This window comes from Pristiophorus japonicus, chromosome 14 (assembly GCF_044704955.1).
Source record: "Pristiophorus japonicus isolate sPriJap1 chromosome 14, sPriJap1.hap1, whole genome shotgun sequence".
Lineage (NCBI taxonomy): Eukaryota > Metazoa > Chordata > Chondrichthyes > Pristiophoridae > Pristiophorus > Pristiophorus japonicus.
In genome coordinates this window covers 91,771,882-91,793,883 of record NC_091990.1, presented here as the reverse complement: position 1 = coordinate 91,793,883, position 22,002 = coordinate 91,771,882, and the positions used below count along the sequence as shown (strand labels likewise).

Genomic DNA, 22,002 nt, shown 5'->3' with positions numbered 1-22,002 from the left:
GGCCCTGTACAATTGTAGCAACACCTCCCTGCCCTTGTACTCAAATCCCCTCGCTATGAAGGCCAACATGCCATTTGCTTTCTTAACCGCCTGCTGTACCTGCATGCCAACCTTCAATGACTGATGTACCATGACACCCAGGTCTCGTTGCACCTCTCCTTTTCCTAATCTGTCACCATTCAGATAATAGTCTGTCTCTCTGTTTTTACCACCAAAGTGGATAACCTCACATTTATCCACATTATACTTCATCTGCCATGCATTTGCCCACTCACCTAACCTATCCAAGTCGCTCTGCAGCCTCATAGAATCCTCCTTGCAGCTCACACTGCCACCCAACTTAGTGTCATCCGCAAATTTGGAGATACTACATTTAATCCCCTCGTCTAAATCATTAATGTACAGTGTAAACAGCTGGGGCCCCAGCACAGAACCTTGCGGTACCCCACTAGTCACTGCCTGCCATTCTGAAAAGTCCCCATTTACTCCTACTCTTTGCTTCCTGTCTGACAACCAGTTCTCAATCCATGTCAGCACACTACCCCCAATCCCATGTGCTTTAACTTTGCACATTAATCTCTTGTGTGGGACCTTGTCGAAAGCCTTCTGAAAGTCCAAATATACCACATCGACTGGTTCTCCCTTGTCCATTCTACTGGAAACATCCTCAAAAAATTCCAGAAGATTTGTCAAGCATGATTTCCCTTTCACAAATCCATGCTGACTTGGACCTATCATATTACCTCTTTCCAAATGCACTGCGATGACATCCTTAATAATTGATTCCATCATTTTACCCACTACCGATGTCAGGCTGACCGGTCTGTAATTCCCTGTTTTCTCTCTCCCTCCTTTTTTAAAAAGTGGGGTTACATTGGCTACCCTCCACTCCATAGGAACTGATCCAGAGTCAATGGAATGTTGGAAAATGACTGTCAATGCATCCACTATTTCCAAGGCCACCTCCTTAAGTACTCTGGGATGCAATCCATCAGGCCCTGGGGATTTATCGGCCTTCATCCCATCAATTTCCCCAACACAATTTCCCGACTAATAAGGATTTCCCTCAGTTCCTCCTCCTTACTAGACCCTCCGACCCCTTTTATATCCGGAAGGTTGTTTGTGTCCTCCTCAGTGAATACCGAACCAAATTACTTGTTCAATTGGTCCGCCATTTCTTTGTTCCCCGTTATGACTTCCCCTGATTCTGACTGCAGGGGACCTAAGTTTGTCTTTACTAACCTTTTTCTCTTTACATATCTATAGAAACTTTTGCAATCTGTCTTAATGTTCCCTGCAAGCTTCTTCTCGTACTCCATTTTCCCTGCCCTAATCAAACCCTTTGTCCTCCTCTGCTGAGTTCTAAATTTCTCCCAGTCCCCGGGTTCTCTGCTATTTCTGGCCAATTTGTATGCCATTTCCTTGGCTTTAATGCTATCCCTGATTTCCCTTGATAGCCACGGTTGAGCCACCTTCCCTTTTTTATTTTTACTGTTGAGTGGGTGGGCATTTGTGTCCTGTTATGTTTTAATTGTTATTGAAAAATTATTAAAAACGTATTGACTGTTGGGATGGGCGGGAAGAGAGATGGGTGTTTATATTCAATTATTTATTTAATGCATATGTTTGTTTTTTCACTTTAGTTTGTTTAAAAAAAATTACAAAAAAAGATAATTATTAAATATTTTTATTTAACTTAATATTGTTGTGCAGTGTCTTCTAATAACAGAAAGGTTAAACATCAATACAAGGGTTGCAAACAATGGCCAGGCCAGGCAAGGATGAAGTGTAACGTAACGCAACTATAACTGTCACCAACGTAACTTCACGCAAAGTGGTCATTTATGAGCTGCTGACGCAAGTCTTGCAGCTGCATAACTATCATAAGCCAGCTGGCAAGGCCATATCCTTTATCCCCCAGCATCCAGCCATGACCTTGTGGCCGACTCTTAAACAGGTCAGAGACAGAGCTCTCATGCAAGATGTGCGCATCATGGATGCTCCCTAGAAAATTTGCATTTACTGCCATGATTATTTGCTGGTGGTCGACAACGAGCGGTGCATTTCGGTTCCGAAACACCTCTGCATCCTGTAAAGGTACTCGCAGGATGATGGGCATACAATCTATTGCTTCCTGCACCTTGTGGAAGTTTGCTATTCTCGAGAACCCCAAAGCCCTCTCACTCTGGGCCTCCCTGATCATAGGGAAGTTTATAAGGTCCATCCTGCAAGCGTAAAGGGCTTCAGTCACCTGTCGAATGCAGCAATGTGTGCCGTGCTGAGAGAAGCTACAAATGTCTCCAGCTGAGGCCTGAAAGGAGCCCGACGCGTAGAAGGAAAGTGCTGCAGTAACCTTAACCTCAACGGGCAGTGCAGTCCTGATGGTACCGGTAGGCTGCAGATCTCCCTTAATTAGCTGGCATATCTCACTGATGACCTCCTTTCGGAAGCGCAGCCTCCGAACGCACGTGTTATCGGACAAGTCCAGATGATTGCTTATCCCGTTATGCGTTAGGTGTAAGGTCTCCTCCTCCTCAGCAATCTGCCACCTCTTTGATTGGGCACATAATGCTCGTCAATGGACCTTCTCCCATCTCTCCTATTCTGCAGCATGTGAGAGGTCATCAATACTGGCTGAGAAATTACAGGCCCCATTACTATAAATGCCCTAATATATCTTCAACATTATTAAACTGTCCTCTACAAATGCAATATAAACTCAAAATTCACCATAATGTGATTAGATGATTGTCAAGATTTTAAAAACGCCCTTAAAATCACTCACGAATTACTTCACTGCTACCATCAGCTTGAAGCAGCCTTTTATTAAAAGTCCTCAGATTTACAAAATGGGGTCCATACCGCTGGGTTATGGTCAGGTGATTGCAGCTTTTCTTGAGCGGCTTTTTGGGCGAGCTATCATTTGGGCAGTATGGGGGCGAAATGCTGAAAGAAGCGCTCAGCGATAATCTTGGTAGTATTTGGGCGTTAGTTTCCATTACAAACAGTCTTCTGGGCGGTACACGACTGATGACGGCAGCTTTTATTAAAAAATATGGTCGGGTGGTTCAGCTCATTCCTGGCGGTAATTGTATGCCGAAAGTTCTGCCGGCGACAAATGAGCGATAATCGGGTGTCAGTTTCCATTTATAATCAAGTATGGGCGGTAAACTGAATCTTGGTGGTTATATGGGCGGTAAATGGGTGGATATATGCCGAAAGTCTAGACCTGGATTTGAATCTATTCCACACTGATGCAATGATACAAAGTGTTGTATCATTGCATAAGTCTGGAATAGATTCAAATCCAGTTAAGGTGTTATGTGAAACTAGTTTCTGGTAATTATAGCTTAATAACTGCTGTGCAGAGTTGCAGCATACACACAGTTGTCTTTGGTTGGGAATGGTAAATCCAGGTTATAAGAATGGCTGCTGTAGAAAGTGGAAAAACGCACATTGGTGCAGGAAGAGGCACTCTTGGATTGTGGTGAGGACACACTGTTGCAATGGAACATATTTCTGCATCTAACACCATGCTGTACCTCACCTCGACCACTTGATGCTAACACACAGCCAATGGCTGAGGAGCAGGTCTCCATCCCGGCTGTTGGGGAAGGTGGGTGGCACTAAGTTTGAAACCTTCATTTAGATTGGTTTATTTCTGCCCTAATGCGACTGAGGTGTGTTTAGCCAGCGCCCCTGCAGTGCTGTCTTACTCTGGCCCGATGGAAGTGCAGTTCCTGAGGAAGTGCAGCTGTCGGTTGTTCCCACAATATACCGATTCTCCCCGAGCTCATCAAACAAGCTCATGCCACACATCAACCTTTCACGTCAACCCATCGAGACTCCCATTACTCAGCGTCTATACCACGTGACGATGTTGCAATTACCGACAGCGTACTTTTCTCAATGCCATGGCAACAGAATGCCGGGCATGGGTAAAAATAAATTCATTTTCACACATGTTGTCATTGTTCAATTTTGGAGAGAGAAAGGGAAAATCCACACGCCCCCAGCAGCACTATGGAACATTGGCTCGCCATTTTGGTTGCTCGCTGAGAAATTCCTGGAGGTGCTGAAGATTTCACCCACCCCTTCTGTTCCATGTGAGCAGAAGATGCTCAACCAGCAAAGCTCCCAGGAGTAAAGCAGCAATTTGGAGTTGGTTTGGGTGACACATGTGAGATACAGTGTGCCGTGCACTGGTTCAGTTACAGGGCTCGAGGTGGATGAGGATTGCTTGTCTGTTTCACAGCAACCATTAACCCCTCCTGACCTGATTCTGGGGGCAGTTTCTTTTTTAATTCATTAGATATAAACCCTCTGAACCCCTGGATTAGATTCCAGTCTGTAACTCACTCCCGCTATCCATTATTCTATATATAAACCCTCTGAATCCCTGGATTAGATTCCAGGCTGTAACAGACGCCGAGGATCCATTATTCTATATATAAACCCTCTGAATCCCTGGATTAGATTCCAGCCTGTAATCCATTCTTATGTATTAGTATTCTTGCATTTTATGTGCATAGGGCTCAGATTTGTGTTTGCGCATAAGGATCTAATTTTAAATGCATGAGTTCTTGCCTATTTTGTGTGTAAGGATATTTGGATTTCCTGTGCTTGAGGGCTTGAATTTTTGTATAAATATTCGCACACATTCTGATTGGACAATTGCACATGGTAATAGCTACTTGAGAGTAGTCAAAGAACTAAATTTTCAAACATTATGTCTAAATACAGATTGTGTGATAACACAGCAGTAAACTGCGCACTAAACAATGTGCTTTACTGTACATTAATACAGTACTGCAACGGTACACATAACACACTCTACCTGCTCCAGTATACAGATCTGAGTACACAGAAACATAATAAGATCATAAGAATTAGGAACAGGAGTAGGCCATCTAGCCCCTCGAGCCTGCTCCACCATTCAACAAGATCATGGCTGATCTGGCCATGGACTCAGCTCCACTTACCCGCCCGCTCCCCATAACCCTCAATTCCCTTATTAGTTAAAAATCTATCTATCTGTGACTTGAATACATTCAATGAGCTAGCCTCAACTGCTTCCTTGGACAGAGAATTCCACAGATTCACAACCCTCTGGGAGAAGAAATTCCTTCTCAACTCGATTTTAAATTGGCTCCCCTGTATTTTGAGGCTGTGCCCCCTAGTTCTAGTCTCCCCGACCAGTGGAAAGAACCTCTCTGCCTCCATCTTGTCTATCCCATTCATTATTTTAAATGTTTCTATAAGATCACCCCTCATCCTTCTGAACTCCAACGAGTAAAGACCCAGTCTACTCAATCTATCATCATAAGGTAACCCCCTCATCTCCGGAATCAGCCTAGTGAATCGTCTCTGTACCCCCTCCAAAGCCAGTATATCCTTCCTTAAGTAAGGCGACCAAAACTGCACGCAATACTCCAGGTGCGGCCTCACCAATACCCGAATACAGTTGCAGCAGGACCTCCCTGCTTTTGTACTCCATCCCTCTCGCAATGAAGGCCAACATTCCATTCGCCTTCCTGATTACCTGCTGCACCTGCAAACTAACTTTTTGGGATTCATGCACAAGGATTGCCTACGGCCACACTAGTCTGAAAACGCCCGATCTCGTCTGATCTCAGAAGCTAAGCAGAGTCAGGCCTGGTTAGTACTTGGATGGGAGACTGCCTGGGAATACCAGGTGCAGTAGTACTCAAAAGAGTTTTTTTTTTCATGCACAAGGACCCCCAGGTCCCTCTGCACCGCAGCATGTTGTAATTTCTCCCCATTCAAATAGTATTCCCTTTTTTTGTTTTTTTTTCTCCAAGATGGATGAACCCACTCTTTCCAACATTGTATTCCATCTGCCAAACCTTAGCCCATTCGCTTAACCTATCTAAATCTCTTTGCAGCCTCTCTGTGTCCTCTACGCAACCCGCTTTCCCACTAATCTTTGTGTCATCTGCAAGTTTTGTTACACTACACTCTGTTCCCTCTTCCAGGTCATCTATGTATATTGTAAACAGTTGTGGTCCCAGCACCGATCCCCAACCCGAAAAGAACCCATTTATCCCGACTCTCTGCTTTGTTAGCCAGCCAATTCTCTATCCATGTTAATAATTTCCACTGACCCCGCGTACCTTTATCTTCTGCAGTAACCTTTTGTGTGGCACCTTATCGAATGCCTTTTGAAAATCTAAATACACCACGTCCATCGGTACACCTCTATCCACCATGCTCGTTATATCCTCAAAGGATTCCAGTAAATTAGTTAAACATGATTTTCCCTTCATGAATCCATGCTGCATCTGCTTGATTGCACTATTCCTATCTAGATGTCCCACTATTTCTTCCTTAATGATAGTTTCAAGCATTTTCCCCACTACAGATGTTAAACTAACCGGCCTATAGTTACCTGCCTTTTGTCTGCCCCCTTTTTTAAACAGAGGCGTTACATTAGCTGCTTTCCAATCCGCTGGTACCTCCCCAGAGTCCAGAGAAATTTGGTAGATTATAACGAATACATCTGCTATAACTTCCGCCATCTCTTTTAATACCCTGGGATGCATTTCATCAGGACCAGGGGACTTGTCTACCTTGAGTCCAATTATCCTGTCCAGCACTACCCCCCTAGTGATAGTGATTGTCTCAAGATTCTCCCTTCCCACATTCCCATGACCAGCAATTTCTGGCATGGTTTCTGTGTCGTCCACTGTGAAGACCGAAGCAAAATAATTGTTTAAGGTCTCAGCCATTTCCACATTTCCCATTATTAAATCCCCCTTCTCATCTTCTAAGGGACCAACATTTACTTTAGTTACTCTTTTCCATTTTATATATCTGTAAAAGCTTTTACTATCCGTTTTTATGTTTTGCGCAAGTTTACCTTCGTAATCTATCTTTCCTTTCTTTATTGCTTTCTTAGTCATTCGTTGCTGTCGTTTAAAATTTTCCCAATCTTCTATTTTCCCACTAACCTTGGCCACCTTATACGCATTGGTTTTTTATTTGATACTCTCCTTAATTTCCCTGGTTATCCCTTCTCTTACGCCCTTCTTTTTCATTGGAATATATTTTTGTTGAGCACTATGAAAGAGCTCCTTAAAAGTCCTTCACTGTTCCTCAATTGTGCCACCGTTTAGTCTGTGTTTCCAGTCTACTTTAGCCAACTCTGCCCTCATCCCACTGTAGTCCCCTTTGTTTAAGCATAGTACGCTCGTTTGAGACACTACTTCCTCACCCTCAATCTGAATTACAAATTCAACCATACTGTGATCACTCATTCCAAGAGGATCTTTTACTAGATCATCGTTTATTATTCCTACCTCATTACAGAGGACCAGATCTAAGATAGCTTGCTCCCTTGTAGGTTCTGTAACATACTGTTCCAAGAAACAATCCCGTATGCAGTCTATGAATTCCTCCTCCAGACTAACCCGTGCGATTTGATTTGACCAATCGATATGTAGGTTAAAATCCCCCATTATTATTGCCGTTCCTTTTTCACATGCCTCCATTATTGCCTTGATTATTGCCCGCCCCACCGTGAAGTTATTATTTGGGGGCCTATAAACTACACCCACCAATGACTTTTTCCTCTTACTATCTCTAATCTCCACTCACAATGATTCAACATTTTGTTCATTAGAGCCAATATCGTCTCTCACAACTGCCCTGATATCATCCTTTATTAACAGATCTACCCCACCTCCTTTCCCTTCTTGTCTATCTTTCCGAATCGTCAGATACCCCTGTATGTTTAATTCCCAGTCTTGGCGACCCTGCAACCATGTTTCTGTAATGGCCACCAAATCATACCCATTTGTAATGATTTGTGCCGTCAACTCATTTACTTTATTTTGAATGCTGCGTGCGTTTAGGTAGAGTGTTTTAATCCGTTTTTAATCCATGATTTTTAGTTTTGACCCCTCCTGCAGCCCCTTTACATTCAGTGGCCCTTTTTGTTTTTTGCCTTGGGTTTCTCTGCCCTCCACTTTTACTCATCTCCTTTCTGTCTTTTGCTTTTGTCTCCTTTTTGTTTCCCTCTGTCTCCCTGCATTGGTTCCCATCCCCCTGCCATATTAGTTTAACTCCTCGCCAACAGCACTAGCAAACACTCCCCCTAGGACATTGGTTCCGGTCCTGCCTAGGTGCAGACCGTCCGGTTTGTACTGGTCCCACCTCCCCCAGAACCGGTTCCAATGCCCCAGGAATTTGAATCCCTCCCTGCTGCACCACTGCTCACGCCACGTATTCATCTGAGCTATCCTGCGATTCCTACTCTGATTAGCACGTGGCACTGGTAGCAATCCCGAGATTACTACCTTTGAGGTCCTACGTTTTAATTTAGCTCCTAGCTCCTTAAATTCATCTCGTAGGACCTCATCCCTATTTTTTAAAAACTAATAATTTTTTAGATAACGAGGGGAAAATGCTGAAAAGGTCACGAGGAAGTTAAGGGACGGTCTCAGAGAAGCGCAGACTAATCTGCTAATAGGAAGCTCATGGGCCTGTAACCAGAGGCAGACTCACAAACAGTCCCACGCATTCTCAAACCATTTAAAACCCAGGACGAGGTAATTCCACTCAGCTCACCCTTCACCGATGAGCCATCAGCAAAACATCATCCGACACTCTTCCTCCCACTGCCAATACACCACCCCCTGATGTGTGTTTTTCTACACACTTCTCCCCACAGGCAAGAAACTGCGACTGCCAGTGCAGCAGATTTGGACAGGATTACCAAACGTTAAAATAGGTTGCAATTTTAAACAGTGGGAAAAAGAACATGATTTGAGAATATCAAGCACTTGTGTGAAAACATCGGCAGCAGACATTTCCACTGTCATTTCTTTAATAAAAGATCTTCTGAGTCCACCCCAAAGTGATTCACAGCCGAAGGATTTCTTCTCGTATACAGTCACTGTTAGTTATGTGGCAATTTGTGCCCAGCAACCGAGCTGCACAACCAGTTCATCGGTTTTTGGAGGTATTTGGGAGGAGGAATGTCAGCCAACACACTGGAAGAACGCACTGCTCTTCTTCAAGTAATGCCATCCATGGGAACTTTACATCCACCTGAACCAGATTACAGGGAGCCCAATTAGTATCTCACCTGATAGACAGCAGTTCCCTGGTACCTCGCTACTGTACTGTAGTGTTAGTCTAGGTTACATGCTCAGCACCTGAAACGGAGCTTCAACTCACAACCTTCTAGCTCAGAGCGAGACTGCTGCCATGGGCTCGTGGTAGGGCGAGTCAGATGGTGAATCGCGGGTGGGTGGGTGTGTCACTGATGAATTGCCATCGGGTGGATCGGTGGTGAATGGTGGTTGGTTGGGTCGGTTGTTGTTACTTTCGAGTTTGGCAACTAAAATCTCAACCTCTTATCTCAACTCGTGCAACATTAGGTGGCAACACTTTGAACCTCATCCCTTCCATCCATTCAGCGACCGCTTCTACATTCTCCCCCCCCCCCCACCCTAACCCTGAGCAACAATAACTTACATTTTCTTCAAATGTAGGAAAACACCCCCAGGCATTTCACAGGAGCGTAAATCAGACAAAAGTTCACGCCGAGCCAAAGGAGATGATATTTGACAGGTGCCTAAATACTTGGTCAAACAGGTAGGTTTTAAACAGCATCTTAAAAGGAGGAGAGAGAGGCCGAGAGGTTTGGGGAGGGAATTCCAGAGCTGTGTGTCTCCAGGCTGCTGAAGGCACGGCCGCCAATGGTGGAGGGAAAAATAAAATTGAGGATGCGCAAGAGGCCAGGATTGGGGCAACACAGAAATCTTGGAGGGTTGTGGGGCTGGAGGAGATTACAGAGATAGGGAGCAGAAGGATTTGAAAACAAGGGAGATAATTTTGAAATCGAGCCATTGGTGGACCAATGTAGGTCAGCAAGCACAGGGGTAATGGGTGAACGGGACTTGATGCGAGTTCGGACATGAGCAGCAGAGTTTTAGACGAGTTCAAGTTTATGGAGAGGAAGATGGGTGGACGGCATTGAAATAGTCAAGTCTAGAGGCAACAAAGGTATGGATGAAGGTTTTAGCAGCGGATATAGACAGAGAATGTTACAAAGATGAAAGTTGGAGGTCTTTGTGATGGAGGATGTGGGGTCAGAAGCTCAGCTCAGGGTGAAGTAGGACACCGAGGTTAGGAACAGTCGGGGTCAACCTCGGACAGCAGCAGAAAGGGGGATGGAGTCAGTGGTCATGGAACGGAGTTGGTAGCGGGGACCAAAGACAATGGCTTTGGTCTTTCAATATTTAATTGGAGAGAAAAGTATTTCATCTAAGACTTGATATTGGAGAAGCAGTCTGATAAGGTGAAGGGGTCGAGAGGTGTGTTGGTGAGGTAAAGCTGGGCGTCATCAGCTTAGATGTGGAAATGACCTGATGTCTTTGAAATGCTTCACCAAACGACAGCACGTGGTGAGAAATAGGAGAGGGCCAAGGACCCGTGTCTTTCTCTAGTTTCTCTCCCATATCCCCTCAGTGAGAGAGAGACACATGTAGATATAATCATAGAATCTTACAGCACAGAAGGAGGCCAGTTAGCCCGCCATGCCTGTGCCGGCTCTTAGAAAGAGCTGTCCAATTTAGTCCCACATCTCAGCTTTCTCCCCATAATCCTGAAAATTAGTCCTCTTCAAGTACATATGCAATTGCCTTTTGAAAGTTCCCACAGAATCTGATTCCACCATCTTTTCAGGTAGTGCGTTCCAGATCTTAACAACCCTCCGTGTGCAAAAAAATTACTCATTTCCCTCTAGTTCTTTTGCTACTTATTTTAACTCAATGGCCTCTGGTTATCCACTGACTTGCCAGAGGAAACAATTTCTCCCCTCCTGTTCTATCAAAATCCTTCATGATTTTGAAAATCATCATCATAGGCAGTCCCTTGAAATCGAACACTTGCTTCCACTCTAAAAGTGAGTTCTCAGGTGGCTGTACAGTCCAATATGGGAATTACAGTCTCTGTGACAGGTGGGGAGACAGTGGTTGAAGGAAAGGGTGGGTGGGGAGCCTGGTTTGCCGCATGCTCCTTCCACTGTCTGCGCTTGGGTTCGACAAGACTCAAGGTGCTCAGCGCCCTCCCGGATGCTCTTCCTCCACTTTGGGCGGTCTTGGGCCAGGGATTCCCAGGCGCTGGTGGAGATGATACACTTTATCAAGGAGCTTTGAGGGTGTCTTCTGCCCACCTGGGGCTCGCTTGCCGTGTAGGAGTTCTGAGTAGAGCACTTGGTTTGGGAGTCTCGTGTCGGGCATGCGGACAATGTGGCCCACCCAATGGAGCTGGTCGAGTGTGGTCAGTGCTTCGATGCTGGGGATGTTGGCCTGAGCGAGATCACTGATGCTGGTGCGTCTATCCTCCCAGTGGATTTGCAGAATCTTGCGGAGGCAGAGCTGGTGGTACTTCTCCAGCGCTTTGAGATGTCTGCTTTGGAATGATTTTGAATATCTCTATTAGGTCTCCTCTTAACCTTCTCTGCTCTGAGAACAATCCCAGCTTTAGAAACATAGAAATTTACAGCGCAGAATGAGACCATTTCGGCCCATCGTGTCCATGCTGGCCGACAAAGAGCTGCATGGCCCTTGGTCAGCAGCCCTGAAGATTACACATAAACCTATGAACAATGACAGAAAGGCAAAGAGCACCCAGCCCAACCAGTCTGTCTCACACAACTGCGACATCCCTTATACCGAAACATTCTACATTCCACCCAACCGGAGTCATGTGATCTCCTGGGAGAGGCAAAAAACAGATAAAAACCCAGGCCAATTCAGAGAGAAAAAATCTGGGAAAATTCCTCTCCGCCCCATCCAGGCAATCGAAATTAGTCCAGGAGATCACCCTGGCCGTATCTATTCCCTGCGGTACTTACCATTATATCTGCGCAAGCCAACAAAAGGTCATCCAGTCTGATCCAAATTACCAGCTCTAGTTCCGTAACCCTGCAGGTTACGGCACTTTAAGTGCCCATCCAAACATCTCTTAAAATTGGTGAGGATTTCTGCATCCACCACTCTTCCAGGCAGCGAGTTCCAGATCCCCACAACCCTCTGCATAAAGAAGCCCCCCCTCAAATCCTCTCTAAACCTTCCACCAACCACCTTAAAACTATGCCCCCTCATAATAGACCTCTCCACCAATGGAAATAGGCCCTTACTATCCACTATGTCCAGGCCCCTCAATATTTTGTACACCTCAATGAGGTCTCCTCTCAACCTCCTCTGTTCCAATGAGAACAAACCCAGCCTATCCAATCTGTCCCCATTCCAGGCAGCATCCTAGTAAATCTCCTCTGCACCCTCTCTAGTGCAATCACATCCTTCCTATAATACGGCAACCAGAACTGCACACAGTACTCCAACTGTGGCCTAACCAAATTTTATACAATTTAAGCATAACCTCCCTGATCTTATATTCTATGCCTCGGCCAATAAAGGCATGCATTCCGTATGCCTTCTTAAACACCTTATCCATCTGGCCTGTTACCTTCAGGGATCTGTGGACAAGCACTCCAAGGTCCCTTTGTTCATTTACACTATTAAGTGACCTACCGCTTAATGTGTATACCCTTTCTTTATTAGCCCTCCCAAAGTGCATCACCTCACACTTCTCTGAATTAAATTCCATTTGCCACTGCTGTCTCCTATCTGTCCACATAAATGAAGTTCCTCATATCCGTTTTCATCCTGGTAAACCCTCTCTGTACCCTCTCCAAGGCCTTGACATCCATCCTAAAGTGTGATACCCAGAATTGTACACAATACTCCAGCTAAGGCCCAACCAGTGATTTGTAAAGGTTTAACACGTTGTTTATTTTTCTTTTCGATGCCTCCATTCACAAAGCCAAGTATCCCATACACTTTCTTAACTACCATCAACTTGCCTTGCTATCTTCAAAGATCCCTAGGTCCCTCTGCTTTTACACCCTTACATTATAATTGCCTCTCCAATGTTGTTCCTCTAAAAGTGCATCACTTCACACATATCCGCATTAAATTGCATCTACCATGTGTCTTCCCGTTTCATAAGAACTTAAGTATTAGGAGTAGGTCATACAGCCCCTCGAGCCTGCTGCGCCATTCAATAAGATCATGGCTGATCATCGACCTCAACTCCACTTTCCCGCCCGATCTCCATATCCCTTGATTCCCCTAGAGTCCAAAAAACAGCGGATACTTGTTGGAGGAGTTATATCAGGGTCGGTGGAAGTACTGAATAGATGCCTCAGGACTTGGACTTGGAACGACTACTGTTTCTAATTTGCATTTAATTACTTAGATTTTTAAAAATGCAAGTTGGTTAAATTTGGAGGATATACCAAACTAGGATACAGCTCACAAATTATAAAGTATATATGTGGGGTAGAACAGAGACACATGAAATTTAATGCAGACAAATCTATCTATCTCAGCCTTGAATATGCTCAAAGCCTCAGCATCCACAGCCCTCTGGGGCAGAGAATTCCAAAAATTCACAACCCTCTAAGTGAAGAAATTCCTCCTCATCTCTGTTTTAAATGGCCTTCCCCTTATCCAGAGACTGTGCCCCCTAGTTCTAGACACTCCAGCCCGGGGTTACAACCTCTCAGCATCTACCCTGTCAATCCCCTTCAGAATCTTGTATGTCTGATTCTTCTAAACTCCAGAGAGTATAGGCCCATTTTACACAATCTCTCATCATAGGCAGCCCTCTCATCCCAGGAATCAATCTAATGAACCTCTGTTGCACCACCTCCAAGGCAAGTATATCCTTCCTTAGAAAATGAGTTCAAAACTGTGCACAGTATTCCAGGTGTGGTCTCACCAAGGCCCTGTACAATTGTAGCAAGACTTCCTTACTCTTATACTCCAACCCCCTTGCCTTAAAATCTATCTCTTTGTCCAAACGCTGCCCTAATACCTCCTGATGTGGCTCGGTGTCAAATTGTGTTCACTAACCCTCCTGTGAAGCACCTTGGGATGTTTTACTATGTTAAAGGTACAAGTTGTTGCTGTGTGGTACTCAAATGCTTTCTGAAAGTCTATTTGCTGCACTACCTTCATCAACCCTCTCTGCCATTTCATCTAACAACTCAATCAGGTTAGTCAGACACAATTTGCCTTTAACAAATCCGTGCCGACTGTCCCTTATTATCCCATGTTTCGTTAATGTTGTCCTTGACAATGGAGAGGTAGTTTCCCCACCACTGATGTTAGACTGATTGGTCTGTAGTTACCAAATTTATCGCTCTCCCCTCTTTTGAATAGGGGTGTAATGTTTGCAATCCTCCATCCTGTGGCATCACTCCCATCTTCTACCTCAACTCCACTTTCCTGCATTATCCCCATCTCCCTTAATTCCCTTAATACCCCAAAATCTATTGACCTTGGTCTTGAATATACTCAAGGACTGAGCCTCCACAGCCCTCTGGGGTAGAGAATTCCAAAGATTCACCACCCTCTGAGTGAAGAAATTTCTCCTCATCTCAGTCCTAAATGGCCAACCCCTTATTCTGAGATTGTGACCCCTGGTTCTAGACTCTCGAGTCAAGGGAAACATCCTCCCTGCATCTACCCTGTCAAGCCCTATAAGAATGATCTATGTTTCAATGAGATCACCTCTCATTCTTTTAAACTCTAGAGAACATAGGTCCAGTCTACTCAATCTCTCCTCATAGGACAATCCCCCCATCCCAGGAATCAGTCTGGTGAACCTTCGTTGCGCTCCCTCAATGGCAAGTATATCCTTCCATTGGTAAGGAGACCAAAACTGTACACAGTACTCCAGGTGTGGTCTCACTAGGGCCCTATATAATTGCAGTAAGACATCTTTACTCTTATACCCAAATCCTCTTGTAATGAAGACCAACGTACCATTTGCTTTCTTAATTGCTTGCTGTACCTGCATGTTAACTTTCAGTGATTCGTGTACAAGGACACCCAGGTCCCTCTGAACACCAATATTTCCCAATCTCTCACCATTTAAAAAATATTCTGCTTTTCTAACCAAAGTGGATAACTTTACATTTCTCCATGTTATATTGCATTTGCCATGTCCTTGCCCACTCACTTAGCCCGTCTATATCCCCCTGAAGTCTCTTTGCATCCTCCTCACAACTTATATTCCCACCTAGCTTTGTATCTTTTCTGCTCTTATTTTCACATTTCTCTGAAGCCTGCCTACAGATCTGCTCCTCACTATTTGGGGGTCTACAGTGAACACCCAGCAATGTGACAGCTCCTTTTCTGTTCCTTGACTCAAACCAAATAGATTCAGTCATCGAACCCTCTAGTAAATTGTCCCTCTGTAGAACTGTAAATTTATTCTTGATGCGTATCGTCACTCCCACCTCCACTCCCCTTCTCTTTACCTTCCCTAACCCTCCTGAATCCATTGGAAAATTATCTCCCCACCCCCCCGGTTCTTTTGTCAAATATATTAAATTGTGTGTCTTCTAGTTATTGACCCCCCTGCCATTGGAGACAGCTTCTGCTCATTTACTCCATTAAATTATAGGGCTGCATTTTCGGCTTTTTGCGATTTCGCTCGTTTCTGGGCGCAAATCACGGCGGAATCAAAAATTTAGCACCAAGTTCACGAGGAGGGTCAGCACTAACTCCGGCATTTCACCACCAACTTTGTGCGCCGGAGCCGAAAGTTCCGGCAGTAAAAGAAAAAAAACAATCGTCCGTTCTGCGCATGCGCAATTTTTTCTTCTTCCTGCGCTTCTGGTGTGCTGTCTAATCGCAAACGCTAATGCAGGGCGCGGCCGCGCACATGAGCAGTACACCTGGGGCTGAATCAGTCATTTTACTTTGAGATCATGATGGTGGACGATGATTCAAGACAGCGTGCCAGGCGATTCAGCCAGGAGGCTAATGAAGCTCTAATGGGGGCTGTTAAGAGAAGATGGCAGGTGCTGCATGTTAGGGGTGGATCTAGACCACTGCCATCCATATTTAAGAGGATCTGGAGGCAAATCGCTGAGGAGGTCTCTGCCTCAGACACTGTGGTCAGGGCTGGTACACAGTGCAGAAAAAAATTAATGACCTGACAAGGCTGGTCAGAGTGAGTACAATTTTAATTCATGCACTCATTCATTACTTGAATTATAAATCGGATATACTATTTGTTCTCATGCTGTTGCTGTCTCTCAGCACTCTGTGGGTTGCCTCCTAAAATTCATGACACATAGGTAGGCTTAGTTCAGCATCCTATTTGCCATGAATGATCTTTACACATTATTAAGATTGCTTTCTGAGATCTCATACTTAGTTCAGCACCCTAGTTTAGCTTAGGGTGCTGAACTAAGCCTACCTATGTGTCATGCATTTTAGGAGGCAACCCACAGAGTGCTGAGAGATAGCAACAGCATGAAAACAAATAGTATATCCGATTTATAATTCAAGTAATGAAGGAGTGCATGAATTAAAATTGTACTCGCTCTGACCAGCCTTGTCAGGTCATTAATTTTTTTCTGCACTGTGTACCAGCCCTGACCACAGTGTCTGAGGCAGAGACCTCCTCAGCAATTTGCCTCCAGATCCTCTTAAATATGGATGACATACGAGGACTTTGCTGTCCTCCTGATGAACCACGTGTAATTTCCAAGGCCATTAAACAGAGGACTGTATTACATTCAAACAGTATGGTATAAGTGCTTTGGTGGCTATCCGTGCCACAAGAGCAGATGGACCATCTTATAACCATTCCCATTTTCATCTTTGCAGGTCAAGACGTCACATAATCACTGCGAGCAGGTGTGGACAGGTGCCTCAGACCCTGCCACTTACGGACCTGGAGGAACATGTAGCATCTCAGGTCAGGCAACTGCCATTGGGAGCGCTGATCCCCCCGTTCGGATACTGAGGGCAAGTCCTCACACTCCCTGGGCTGGGTTGGGGCAATGTCATGCAGTGTCTGTGGACTAGGGTTGGGGCAATGTGATGTAGTATCTGTGGACTAAGATTGGGGCAATGTCATGCAGTGTCTGTGGACTAGGGTTGGGGCAATGTCATGCAGTGTCTGTGGACTAGGGTTGGGGCAATGTCATGCAGTGTCTGTGGACTAGGGTTGGGGCAATGTCATGCAGTATCTGTGGACTAAGATTGGGGCAATGTCATGCAGTGTCTGTGGACTAAGATTGGGACAATGTGATTCAGTGTCTGTGGACTAGATGTAATGGAGTAGCGGCGTTCCTTCAAATTAGCCTGTGCTATGCGACTTTCCTCATGTCACCCTGCCCCCTCTCGTCTGTTGCTTTCTACCTCCAGATGACCAGCCACAGGCACAGCATCCCTGAAGGGACCACTCCACGTCAGGCCATCGTCTAGAGGAGGACGACACCGATGAGCCAACTCCGGGGCTGCTACAATCCACGCCTGTTTTACCACCAGCACTCGGCTTGTCTGAAGACGACAACGTGATTTTCTCAGGGTTCGACAACTTCAAGGCTCCTGGGACTAGTGGTGTGCAGCGATGCAGTTCTGGGGTCGAATCTCGTATGCCATCTTTCCGGAGGGCGAGTCGGCAAAGTCGGTCTGCTGACAGGCAAACGTGGAAGTGGACATAGTGGGAATGTCCAGGGAGAGCATCCTTGATGGCTTGGGTAGGATCCCCGCGAGCATCGATTGTCTCACTGCGACCATTACAGAGGTAAGGTCGCAGATTGTCGGTGCGAGCCGTGATACCTGCGAGACCATCAATGCCCACACGAGGCTGGTGGCCTCCACTCGTGACAGTGGAGTCCCGAAGAGTGTGGCGCGAACCCTTGTGGAATATGGTGCATCACAGGCACAAAGCTCAGCTTCAGCCTGGGCAGGTGATGTAGTCCGCCATACTCTCTGCGTTGCGACTGTCACACCCAAACCACCTGTGACTGTCGACGCCAATGAAGAGACTCGCCAGTCAGAAGCCGGGCCTTCCACACCACGAGCTGTTCTAGTGTGTCCCCAGGGCTTTGGCAACGTTGCTGCACGCGATCTTGGTACCACTTGGGTTAGGAGCAGCAAGCAAGGGAAGGGGATAAGGGGAAGGGGGGGGAAAAAGCTGGTGGTAAAAAAAATAGTGCGACAGGGATTGCAGCGTTATGTTGTTGATGCTGGATGCATCCTATGTTTATGTTGGTATTATGTTTTTCTGGATTAGGTTGTTGATAATGTTGTTGTTGAATTATCACACTGCTGGATACAGCTAATTTATGCTATTTTATTACGTTTATAAAGTTTACAATGTTTAATAAATTATTTTGCTTACCTTAACCATTCCTGTGTAGAGTCTCATTTGCAGAATAAGAGGGGGAATAGTCAACATGGTGGGATGGAGTGGGCAGGCATTGGTCAAACGTGACGTTCACTCTTCAAGCAAAGTGTTCAATTATGAGCTGTTGACATAAGGCTCCACGAGGCTTCCTCTGTGGTGGTGGTGGGGATGGATGGGTTCCTCGCCAGGCTCCTCTTCCTCCTCCTGGTCCTCCTCCTCTCCCCTCCCCTCCCCCCACCCCCCAACACCTCTCCTGAAGTGGTCCTGCAATCCCCATTACAATTCCTGTCCCCTCAAGGTGGCTAAGTTGTGTAGCATGCAGCGCACCACAATGAACTCAGCGACCTGCTGAGGGGAGTATTGCAGGCAGCCTCTAGAGTGGTCCAGGCATCAGAAGCGCTGCTTGAACACCCCAATTGTCTGTTAACGATGTTGCATATGGCTGCATGGTTCTCATTATAGCGATGCTCGGCTTCTGTCTGAGGGTTCCGGTGGGGGGAGGGGGGTGGGGGGTCAGGAGCCAGGTGGCGAGACCGTAACCTTTGTTCCCCAGTATCCAGCTCTGGCCTTGTGGTTGAAGCTGGAACAGGCCCGAGATACTGCTCTCACACAAGATGAAAGCTTCATGGATGCTCCCTGGATATTGGGCATTGACTGCCATGATGCGCGGAGTATGGTCGCAGACGATCTGTACGTTCATGGAGTGGAATCCCTTTTGATTCGGTAAATCTCAGCATTCTGTAAAGGTGCTCGCAGGGCGATGTGCGTACAGTCAATGGCATCCTGAACCTTGGGGAAGCCAGCAAATCGTCCAAAACCTATAGCCCTCTGATTCTGGTCTCCCTGGTCATTGGGAAGTTTATGAGCTCCATCCTGCGTACATAGAGTGCAGTAGTCACCTGGCGAATGCAGCAATGTGTAGTGTACTGCGAGATGGAACATATGTCCCCAGCTGATGCCCGAAAGGAGCCGGAGGCATAAAAGGCAAGTGCCGCAGTCACATTCTCCTCGACGGGCAGTGCAGTCCTGTTGCCGCTGGTAGGCTGTAGGTCTGCCTTTATGAGCTGGCATAACTCGGACCACCTCTTTTCAGAAGCGCAGCCTTCTAACGCACTATGCCTCAGAGAACTGTAAACTGGTGGGGGGGGGGTAAGGCTTCCTCCTCATACGTCTGCGACCTCTTCGATTACGTTGAAAATGATCAACAATAAGCCTTCTGGCAGCTCGACACCGTATAAACGTAGCAGCCAGCATTCAATGGTTGACCTAGTATGGCCCCCATCTTTTAAAATGTCCTTAAATGTCCTTTAAAACAAACTAGAAACTCACATAAAATTCACAATGAAAAGTATGCAGTAACGCAGCATTCTTCTCCAAATGCTTTTAATCGCTCAGAACTGCGACTTTCTCCTCTTTTCAACATGGTGCCATTAGTGCCTGGTGCACCCTGGGTCTGTCTGGTTTTTCTGGGCGGGTTTCCGGGAGGAGGTTAAATCGGGCGAAATGCTCGAAAGTTCCACATGGAGCGCTAGCGCAGCGATGCACGACGATTGACGTCATCCAAACGGTCAAAACAGCGGCACCACAAAACCACTGGCAAAAGTTCCGCCCATTGCAAAATCTTGTGCGCCTCGTTGTGCCCAAAAAATCATTTTGTGCCCCGCCGAGGTGCTAACTGGGGCGCAAATAAGCCAAAAATCCAACCCTATGTTTCAATATTTAAAAATATATAAATATTATTGAGATATCAGTGCATGCCATGAAGTTTCAACACTCAGTCGCAGATCCCCGCACCACTCTACTGAAAGAATTGAACAGGGTGGGGTCCAGGATCTGGGCGATGAGGAGGGGCCACCAATTTATGGCCTTTCTATTCCAATTCTCAAGCTGGAAGAAGTCAAAGAACATTTTTCTAAAGTAAATATGGTGAGGATATTTTGGGATAAAAGGATTCATGGGTTGTTGTGGGTACTCTCCCCGAGGAATTCTTTAACATAGTCAGGGCCTTGTGCAAATCAAACAAGTGTTTCACCTCCAGGTCTCGGTTCATGTAAGCCTTTATCCAACTTTTCATCTGACAGGCTCCAGCTAACATAACAGTGGGGCACTGCTGCCCCCTGGTGGACATTGCTCAAAAATCACTACATTCTTTGGAACACATCGAGAGCATTGAAACAGGAGGATCAATATTCCAACAACTTCCCAAACCACAGAATCTTACAGCACAGAAGGTGGCCATTTGACTCATCGTGCCTGTGCTGCTCTTTGGAAGAGCTATCCAATTAGTCTCAGTCCCCTGCAACTATATATCTAATTCCCCGTTTAAAGTTACCATTAAAACTGCTTGCTCCGCACTTTCAGGCAGTGCATCATGAATCATACACTGCATTAAAAAAATAGTCCCGTCTCCCACCCTGGTTCTTTTGTCAAAAATATTAGATGTATCCCCTCTGGTTATCGACCCTTCTGTCATTGGAAACACTTTCTCTCCATGTACTCTATCAAAACAGCTCATGATTCTTTGAAAACTTCCCTCAAATCTCCCTTTAACCTCTACTCTCTCTCCCCGCGCTGTATAAAACTGCCATGATTTCCACCCCCCCATACCCAGTGTAAAATTGCCCGGACTCTCCCTGCCCCCAGCCCCACCATAAAACTACCTGGAATGTCCCCCTTCCCGGAGACCAGTGTTGACATGTTTTCTGCTTCATTCACCAACTCCAGTCATGAAATCCACAGCCCGACAGCCCTCGGTGTAAAAGGCTTCTCCTGCTCTCTGTCTTAAATCTCTTACATTTAATCTTGTATCTCGGTCCCCTCATTCTTGATCTCTAGCTTTGGAAGCAGTCTGTTTCGACCTATTCTGTTCCCTCACTCAAATCACCCCGTAATCTCTGCCCTTCTGATGAAAACAGCTCCTAAAGGTGCGGGCAATCAGATTAAGGGATATGGAGATCAGGCAAGGAATTAGAACTAAAATAATCCATTTGAACCAATAGCCTACTCCTGCTCCTATGTTCTACCCATTCCACTCCATTAAGTTGTGCCTGGAGACTTGTACATTTGAGGAAACAATGGATGTACTGAAATTGAAGGAGTAGATGAAGGGACCAGTGCTTCAGTGACTCAGAGAGTGTCCTTTCTAGGACCTGGATACAAATCTAGCTGGGGCTGATGGCACATTAACAGTTATACCCAAAATTAACTGGGGCCACCACACCCCAGCGCCTCTGTGATAATGTAAGCTATATAAATAGGAATGTGCAATATAGACATGATAGACACGAGTTCAGGTCCTGAAGAACAGAAACGTACATGGAAAGCTTTAAAACCACTAGTAGTTAAGTGTTGTCAACTCTGATTGGGTGTATTCCCAGAGGTTTCATGACATGACCTCCTCCCTCCTACTGTGCCACCCCCACACTCCCTCTATTGGTCGTCCAACATGTCCATTTTTACAATGCTCCGCCTTCCCAGGCCAACTGCTGAGTGAAGAGTCTGGATGATCGTTGGTTGTCAGTCACACAGCCTTTTCTTTCCCCAACTCCAACATTTTTACAACCAGCAAGCAAAAGCGCAGAAAGAAACAGATTTATTCTAATGCCCATTATTTTTCTGCTGGGTTGCTCAAGGGATTAATCTTCGATTCCTGGAGACAATCCTGGAGTGCTAGCAACCCTACTAGCAGTGGAGTCATGCAGTGGAGGCACTGACCCAATACACGTGCAGACTGGGGTCAAGCAAGGC

At 45.8% G+C, this 22,002-nt stretch overlaps 1 protein-coding gene and 1 pseudogene across 2 annotated transcripts in view; one reads left to right on the top strand and one right to left on the bottom strand.

Annotated features, from left to right (window-relative positions):
• Nucleotides 1-22,002, bottom strand: part of LOC139279980 (diacylglycerol kinase zeta-like) — a 521,188-nt gene that overhangs the window by 413,190 nt on the left and 85,996 nt on the right. The window lies entirely within an intron of this gene.
• LOC139280456 (5S ribosomal RNA) lies at nt 5,589-5,707 on the top strand (annotated as a pseudogene).